Raw genomic sequence first — 8,736 nt, forward strand, 5'->3', positions numbered from 1 at the left:
GACCTCTATGGGTCAGCAACATTAGGAACGGGTGACGCGAGGCCAAGGGGCACTGGGTGCCTCCCCATCAGGGTTCTAGGGCTGCCTGCTGGGCAAGTTTCCGTAATCCACAGCCGAGTCATCATAAATCATCGTAAGTGTCCCTGGGGCCTGATGACTGACAAGGCCGCCTGGGGCTGGCTGTGCCTCTCTGGCCCATGACGGAAGGGCCGGGCGTCGGTGCTGGGGAGCCTCCCTCCCGCCCTCCTCCCTCGGAGGCTGGAGAAAGTGGTCTTTGGAGCCAAGCCTGTGCCCGCAGGCCCGGGGCGGTTCGGCAACCCAGGACGCTGCCTCCGGGCTCTCGTGCAAGGAGGTGCCCCCGGCACGTGCCCCATTTTTACACGGACCTCTGCTTCTCGAACCCAAACCTTTCCAGTGCAGTGGGACGTTCAGACCCTGAGAGCAACGCGAACCTATTGAGGATACCACGCGGGGCTCGCGGTGGCTCCCCACTCCCAGCCCTGGGGAGAGCCACTGGACCACAGGAGTGGACAGAAGTGACTCGGCCGTGCACGCCATCCGCCTCCTGCCCCCCCCATCTCACAGCACGCGTGTCCTCGTGCAGGAGCGCCTCCCTTTGTGCCTATTTTTTGTAATAAGCAGGGAAGAGAACGCCCTGGAGACTCCAAGGCCCAAAGGCTCCAGAGACGCTCCAGGGACGGCGGCCCCCACGACGGCAGGGATGAGGGAGCCGCTGCCAGATCACGCAGCCCGGGGTGACTCGAGGGACGAGGAGCAGCGTGGGGAGACCGCGGGAGAGGGACTTCTGGCGCCAGGGCCCACAAAGGATGGCACCCATTCCAAGTGACCAGGAGTGACAGGGTGAACCCGGGCCGGCCAGGGCTCAGGAGCCACTCAAGCCGCGTGTCGGGGACACGGCTTTGAGATGCTTTCGGCTTTCGTGATAAAGTCCCTGAGCGACGCAGGAGGCACGGTGGCAGGGGCAGGGCACTGGCACATCCTCCAGCCAGGAGTCTCCTGGCCACGGGGTCTCCGCGGTGAGTCCGTACAGCGCCTCCCACAGGTCTGGCCGGGAACGGAACAGCCCCCGCCCCCGACGAAAGACCCCCCACACGGACAGGAGAGAGTGAACTTAGTGCGCGGCACGTCAGAGCGCCAGGCGTCGCACCGCGGACGCGACCGCGAGGTGTGGACAGAATCTCACGCGAGGTCGTGAAGAAAAGCAGCAGAGAAAGCACTGAGAACGTCCCGGAAGGAGGGAGGGGTGGCGGTCGGGCAACACGGTGGGCGCACCCAATGCCCCTCGGCTGTGTACTCTCGTCGCTTTCATCAGCTATCGTGTGACTTCTGCCTCAACTGAAAAAGACGACCCACATCGTGCTCGTCTCGGGGGGCCTGAGGGAGACCCCGAGAGGCTCGGGTGTTTACGGTCCCGACGGCCGGGCCCCAAGACGCCGCGCTGCCCGCCGGAGGGAGGGCGCCTTTGCTCCGGCTTCCTCGCGTTCTCAAGGAGATGCCTGAAGAGCCTCCGTCACCCCAGCCGGACACGCCACCCCGCCGGAGGCCTCAGTCCCTCCCGGCCCGCCCCCGCTCTGCCAGGGCATCCAGGCCCTTCCGCGGCGGCCGGGTGTGAGTGGGAGCCCTGTCCCGTGGGGCCCCTTTCCAGAGCTCTTACACGTCTCACCGGTTTGTGCCGACTCCAGCTGAATGTCAGCTGCCTATCACGCGTCTCCCTGGGGCTTCTGTCTGGGTGCCGGGCCGGAGCCCCGTGTACTACAGGCCCCAGGGGACCAGCAGGCGGCGCCCTCTGCGTCCCCCCCACCACATCCACCCCAACGGGAGCTGGGTGATTTTAGGGCCACCCCCGGGGAAACCCCGGGCACGGTCGGTGGCTACCGCCCGGGTCTGAGGGACGCCCAGGCCGCACATCTCCCCCTCCCGCTGGGTCACGGTGGCTGCGGGACATCGTGTCCAACGCGTGCCCCCTGGGAGACGAATCCACCTCAGGCTCCCGAGCGACGGGTGGGGGGCAGACGGCACCGAGGGGAGACTCGGGGACGCCAGCAGCTCCCGTGCACGTGAAGGAGGCTCCGCTTCACTCGAAACACAGCAGGCGCCGCGTGGACCTCGCCGAGGCCCGCCCTCGTGTCACCAGCACGGCGTCCCGGCAGGGCAGCAGCCAGGTCCGCCGTCCTGGAGGCTCTGGGGCATCCGCACTCTGGGAGGGGACGGGGCAGACGCCGGGCAAGGGGACAGCGAGTGCCACAGAAGAGAGGGCAGGCCACATCCACCACGGCAGACCGTCCGTGTGCTGCCGTGAGAGGTGGGGCCCACTGGCCGCCACCTGCCACCGAGACCGTCGGGCGGGCACGCGCAGGGTGGCCGGCCATCCTGCACACACACGTGCACACTTGCACACGCACACACTCATGCCACACAGATACACACACACACACACACACACACACACACACACACACACACACACCCCACACGTGGCTTTTTAAACATATCATCTCTGGGGCACCTGAGTGGCTCAGTCGGTTAAGTGTCCGACTTCAGCTCGGGTCACGATCTCACGGTTCCTGAGTTCGAGCCCCGCGTCGGGCTCTGTGCTGACTGCTCGGAGCCTGGAGCCTAGAGGGCAAACCGTCCAGCTCAGAGCCGGCGGCCGGGCCCCCTTGACACACCGCGGCCTCTTCGCGCCCGTCAGCAGCCATCAGGCATCAACACTGTCACACGCCCGGACCGCCACTCGTCCCTGCTGCTCCGGCCACATCTGCACTCTCCCAGTCTGTTTACTGGAATGACAAGGTCAGTCCACAGACGGAGGCTGGCGGGGGACTTCCCACCACCCCGTTCCCTTCTTACAGTTTCTCTGCCGAACCAGGTTGCCTGTCCTGGGGCGGTTCCCCAGACTGAAGGACGCTGCGCCCCCACCGTGTCGGGTGACGTGTCCTTCTGTCCCCAGTGTCTGTGAACCGGTATCAGCTCCACGGGCTCAATCCAGCTCAGACTCTCCTTCTGTCCTCCTTTCCCAGTGGGAGGTCCTCAGAGGCCGGGGGGTGTTCTCCCACCGGAGGCTCATTCACCTGCTGGTTTCCCGGTTCTGGGAGATGACACCCACTGGTCTTCGTCCCCTGGACCCGATTCAGTCAGGGTCGCACGACGGACTCACTTTTTCTCTACAGAAACTCACCCCTCGAGTCCGGACCACCCCTGGCAGGGATGGGTCTGGGAGCATCTGGACGGGAAGGGCAGGGTCAGCGTGGGGCTCTCACCCCTCAGCCATTTTCCAAAGAATGAACGGGGTCCCCAGCACCGCCCACCGGCCCACAGTCCCGTGCTTCCTCACCGCGTCACAAGACACGCACGCCCGACCACATCGCTCCGCCGCAGCCTGTGTCCCCACGACGCTCCTCACCGCGTGCCGAGTGTCGGCAAGAATCCGCGCAGCGGGACCCCACGTGGCACTAACGCCACACTCCGGGCCAAGCATCCACGTGGGACCTGATCACGGGCGTGCGTGACAAAAACGCTGGGGACAGAGCACACGGTGGGGAGCAGCCCACCCGGAGAGGGCTCGCGCTCACGTTCGCCCCGCCTCTTCCCTCCTATCCTGACCTGACGTGGAGCTGGGTCCCGGTGACATTTCCTCTCCTGCCTCCTTCGCTCCGGGACACAGGGCCACGGGGGCGCTTTAGAACAGGGCAGACCCACCCCCTCTTCTGCCCGGCGCACACGGACGCTGCCCAGTGTTCCCAAATACGACGCTGAGCGGAGTCACAGATGGGGGCTCCACCCCGGGAGTCCCCACGGCACAGCCGAGGCGAACCCCCGACGGGTGCGGCCAGCTTCGCAGCCCTTTGCGGGCACCCGCGCCCAGGCTGACGTCCTGCCGTTGCCAGCCCAAATTCCCTAACGATTTTACGGAGGGGCCCCACGGATAGGGCGGCCGGTCCTGCCTCTGGGGCCCCCACCCTGTTCCAGACACGGGCACAAAGACACCACCACACGCCTTGAACGTTCTCACCGAGGTCGCAGCTCGACCGCACGGCCGGTGACCAGCTGCAGGGAGGGCTGGGGGGACCCCGTCCGGACGGCGCAACCCAACCTCGGGACGGGCCTGGCTCTATGGCCCAGCCGCGCGAGCCCACGACCCCGCTGCCCTGTGCTGCCCTCCTGCCTCTCCTCCACCTTGCGGGGGCAGCGCCATCGGCCACCTGGAGAACCCCAGCCTCAGGCTCGGCGTCCTAGAGCTGCATCGATGACTGACGGACCTGCTACAGGCACGCGTGGGGGCTGTGGGGGGGCCGCAGCTCACAGGGAGAGCAGGGCCCTCCCACGGCATCCGGAACTGGGCAGGGGTGTGGGGGCTCCGGTCCCAACCCGAAGCCGGCCTCCGGCAGACCGCAGGACTCCTCAGGGGCCCCAGGGAACGCCAGCCTCCAGAGCCTTCACAGACACATAAAGGTGCCTGTGCGGACCAGGCCTACGTGAGTCCTGGGGCTGGAGCCTCTCAGTGCGGCACGGACGGACACGAGTCACGCTTCTGCTGGATGCCACCCACCTCGCCACTCCATCTTGTCAGCTCACCCTGGGACACGGGAAATACCTTGCTTCCTGCTCCGACACCCCAGGTCTGGGAGACCAGAGTGGACGACCTGCATCGCCCTACCCAGCGGCCCCCATTTGCCAGGTCGCAGACCTAAAAGCTCTTGGGGGGGGGGGGGGGCAGCAACACAGAGCCTCTCAGCAATGGCGGGCACGGCGAGTGCCACCACCTGGTTAAAGGACACCAGTCACACAGGGTGGGCAAGAAAAGGGAACTGACCGGTGGTTGAGCTCCCCTGAGGCAACACCACTTCCAGAAGCCCCAGAGGCGAGGGCCAGTGAGCCCCTCTCCCGTTTAAGCCGGCCTGAGTCTGAGTTTAGTGAAGGTCCCAAATCAAAACATCCCCGCTTTTGAAACTCAAGCACGTCATCGATTCACATGAAGGCAGAACTTACTACGATAATTAGAAGCTGGAAAGAAAGCAGTGACCGTCTGGACGTGTGGCTGGGAAGCAAGGGAACAGCTGCCTCGCCTCCCCTCCCAGAAGCCCCCGCACACGACACAAACTCAGGGAGCCCCAAAGCCCAGGGCCCGACCCGTCCAACTCTGAAACAGCTTCGTGCCAGGGAAGGATCTGGGAGAGAGGGTGCAGGGTCAGCGTGAACGAGGCACCGCTTAGGCACAAAGCAGAGGCTCCGACGGGAGATGTCAGGGCGGGGCTGATCAGGGCACTGGGAGCTGAGAGACGTGGAGCCTGGCCCGGTGGGCAGGGCGCCCCGGGAAGGGAAGAAGGGAGCCGCGGTTGTGCAGGGACCAGGCCTCCAGAGAGACAAGGGATGATGGGATGGGGACCATGACTTCACGTCCGGGAGACCCAGAGCCTTCAGGGAAACGGGATGTTCTGTTCTCCAACAGGAGGGCCGTCAGGAGCGTGCCCAACCAGGCTCCGGGGCAAGGCCGAGGCCACTCAAACGCCATGAAGGAAACGGTGCCCTGGGGTGTGCCGGAGGGGTCACCCGACAGGCCAGGAGCCCACGGGGCAGGTGAGGACAGGATGGCGCCGGTGCCCGGGAAGCACAGCAGCCCCGCCTCGGGCCCCTGGGAGTGGCCTGGCCTTCTAGCCTAGGAGACAGGATCCAGTCCCCAGAAAGCTGAGCTCAAAGTCCGTAACGGGAAAGGAGCCAGCCCAGAAGCTGACCCACCATGCCACAGGAGAGGACAGGGCCAGCCACGGGCCCTCGGTCACATGCTCGTCCCCCGTGCCCAACACAGGCCCGGGCCCCGCTGGTCACGAGCCCGCACCGCTTCCTGACAGGCTGGTGCCCTCAAGCCTGGTCAACCCTGTCCCTGGCCTCAGGGTGCTCCCGGGGGAAGCGGGGGAAGGGGCGTGCAGGGAGTATACAGGGAGACACCTACGGTGAGGCAGGGAGCCAGGCTGCCGATTGAGGTGGGGTGATGAGGTGACCCGGAACACCGCCCCCCCCCGCCCCGCCACATTGCCGGGCCCCACAACCCCCGGACCCTGGCCGGGGAAATGAGCAGCACTGCCGAGCGAGGCAGAGCACTTTGGACGTCCAGGGAGCTTGGGGCCAATCTCTGGCTCTGTCAATCGTAACGGCCCCACCCCCACATTTCAGTATTTCCTAACCCTTTCGCTCTTTGGCAAACCTCCCAGAGCAGGGAATTTTCCAAGGGCAGGAAAGGGATGGGGCCAAGCTCTGAAGTGTGAGGCTCAGGAGAAAGAAAGCCTGGACACAGGGACTGCGGCGGCAGGATTCTCAGTCAGCCCCGAGAGGCCCACCCCCGGGCCCAGGGTGGGGGGGCCTGTCCTAATCAGGTCAGCTGGAACGCAGAGGAGTGGCCGCAGGCCTCCGAGGTGAGAGTCTGTCCTGCTGGCCCGGGAGCTGCGGACGGCCTCAGAGGCTCAGACTGATCCGGGCAGACGGCCAGCAAGAAAACCGGGACCTCAGACCTCCAGCCGCACAGACCTGAATTCTGCCAACAACCGGTGAGCTGGAAAGGGGACCCCGAGCCTCTCATGTCACGGCAGCCCTGCTCCAACCTCACCTTTGGCCTGAGACCCCGAGCAGGAACCCGCCAGGCCTCACGCTGGCCCCCGACCTCAGCACTGTCTCCAGCCCCTGCGTCCGCAGCGAATTGCTGGCCGTCACCGGTACCTCACACGGGACCGCGTGAACATTCAGGCAGAAAAGGAGAGAGGAGAGGGGAGGGGAGAAACAAGAGGGTGACCGCAGAGGGGGGCAGCGAGCCGGACTGCCGGGGGCACGGGCCGGCCGAGGGTCCAGGGTCCCGCCAGGGAGCACCAACGTCTGCGGACGACCCAACGTCAAGAGTCAGAATTCCAAAGGGAGGCGCGGGAACGGGGGTGAGACGCGTGCCGACGGGTATCCGCCACGCCCAGGGGCCAGGCCGCGTGGCAGACCCAGAAGCGGCACTGCCACCCGGGGCCCCCGGCTCCACTGGCCGCGGGTCGCTGAGCCCGCACGTCCCTCTCCTCCCGTCCTCCGCGCAGCCTGGCCGGCACACCGCCGCCAGGCGCGCAGATGAGTGCCCGGGAAGGCCGTGGCAACGCACTGGCAAGCCCCGAGGTCAGGGTCGACACCCGCCCCGGCCTGGGAAAGGCCTGGGAAAGGCCTAACGTCTGTCTGCCTGGGACTCCAACCACGCTCTTGGGTTTCCAGAAACGTGGCGCTGGCGGCAGCAGGGACACCCCCACGGAGCCCTCAGAGACCACCGACCCCACCCCACGTGCGGACGAGGTCACGGAGGCTACAGCGGTTAGGGACCCACGCGAGGAGGGACCAGACACCTCTCCGTCTGCCCACCTCAGAGGGGCACCCGCCGCGTGGGCCCAAGCACCCGCTGCCCCCCACCCCCTAAACCCGCCTCTCACTGGCCCTCAGGGCCACACTCCTCTGCCTGTACTCTCCAACCCCACGAATCCAGAGGCTTCCAAGAGGTGGGCAGAGCTGCAGGCCCTGGGGCCACGAGCCCGCTGCCAAGTGGGTGGGGCTGCCTGCCCGCCCTCACATACGCCTTCAAGGTCTGTAGCGCCAGCCAAGAGGGCCCGGGCAGCTTCTTCCCGGGGCGTATTTCCCAACCATGGGTAGCGAGGAGTCTGAAGGGTCCAGAACAGGGACGAGCGTGCAGTATGGTGGCCTGGAGCTCTGCCAGCTGCTCCGGGCCAACCCCTGGAAGGAGAGGTCTGGGCTCCCGAGGCCCCTCAGAAAGGAAGCCCCCGCGTCGGCCTCACCGGTGGGGCCGGCCACGCTGGGGTAAGATGCCCTCTGAGCCAGCTACGTGGACACCAGCCACCTAAGAGCAGAGCCAGGACCTCAGGGCCTGTGTCCATCCTGGGGCCTGGAGGACAAGGTGGGCTGCTGGGCCGACCGGAAAGAGCGAGGGCCCACGCAGCCCATCCCCATCAGACAGACCCAGGGTTCAGCCCACCCACCCAGGGCACGGGGGCGAGCGCCAGGAGGCCCGTGACTGCAGGGAACCATCCCTGAGAGGCACCTTCAGGGCTCCATTCAAAGAAAAGAACAAGTTGGGGGCTTTGGCCACTGGCCATAAGGGGAGGTGGGGCAGCACCCCCGATGACCTGGCAGGAGGGACTAGGGACTAGGGACTAGACAAGCCCATCTGAGGGCCACGGGCGCCCCCAGAGGCCAGTGGCGGGACAGCACCCGCTCCCCATGGCGGGTCCCAAAAAGGATGGGATGGGATGACATGGGGAAGGGGACATCCCCAGGGGCCACCAGAGGGGGCTAGACTACCCTCCCTACACCTCTACCCTGCCCCTCACCCACATCAGGACAGAGAGCTCCATGCAAACAAGGCTACTCCATGGAGGATGCCAGCATGGGGGCCGACACTGGTGGGGTGCGGGGACAGGTTCCTTCAGACAGAATTTCCAGGTCTTCTTCACTTAGGGAGGGATGGAGGGAGGGTGTCAGACAGGATAAGGGCAGGTAAATGCATGGAGGGAGACAGATGAAGAGGGCAGATGGCTGGTAGGTAGGTGGAAGGGACAGGTAGGTATGTAGGTAGCTCAGGAGGTGGACAGAGACGCGAGCGAGCATGTGCCTTTGCACGTGGTGCTGAAGTAGAGCCGTCTTCGGTGCAACCCCACGGCGGACAAGCCTGGCTGATCACCAGCT

The sequence above is a fragment of the Panthera onca genome, chromosome C2 (genome assembly GCF_046562875.1).
Source record: "Panthera onca isolate mPanOnc1 chromosome C2, mPanOnc1 haplotype 2, whole genome shotgun sequence".
In the NCBI taxonomy this organism is placed as follows: Eukaryota; Metazoa; Chordata; class Mammalia; order Carnivora; family Felidae; genus Panthera; species Panthera onca.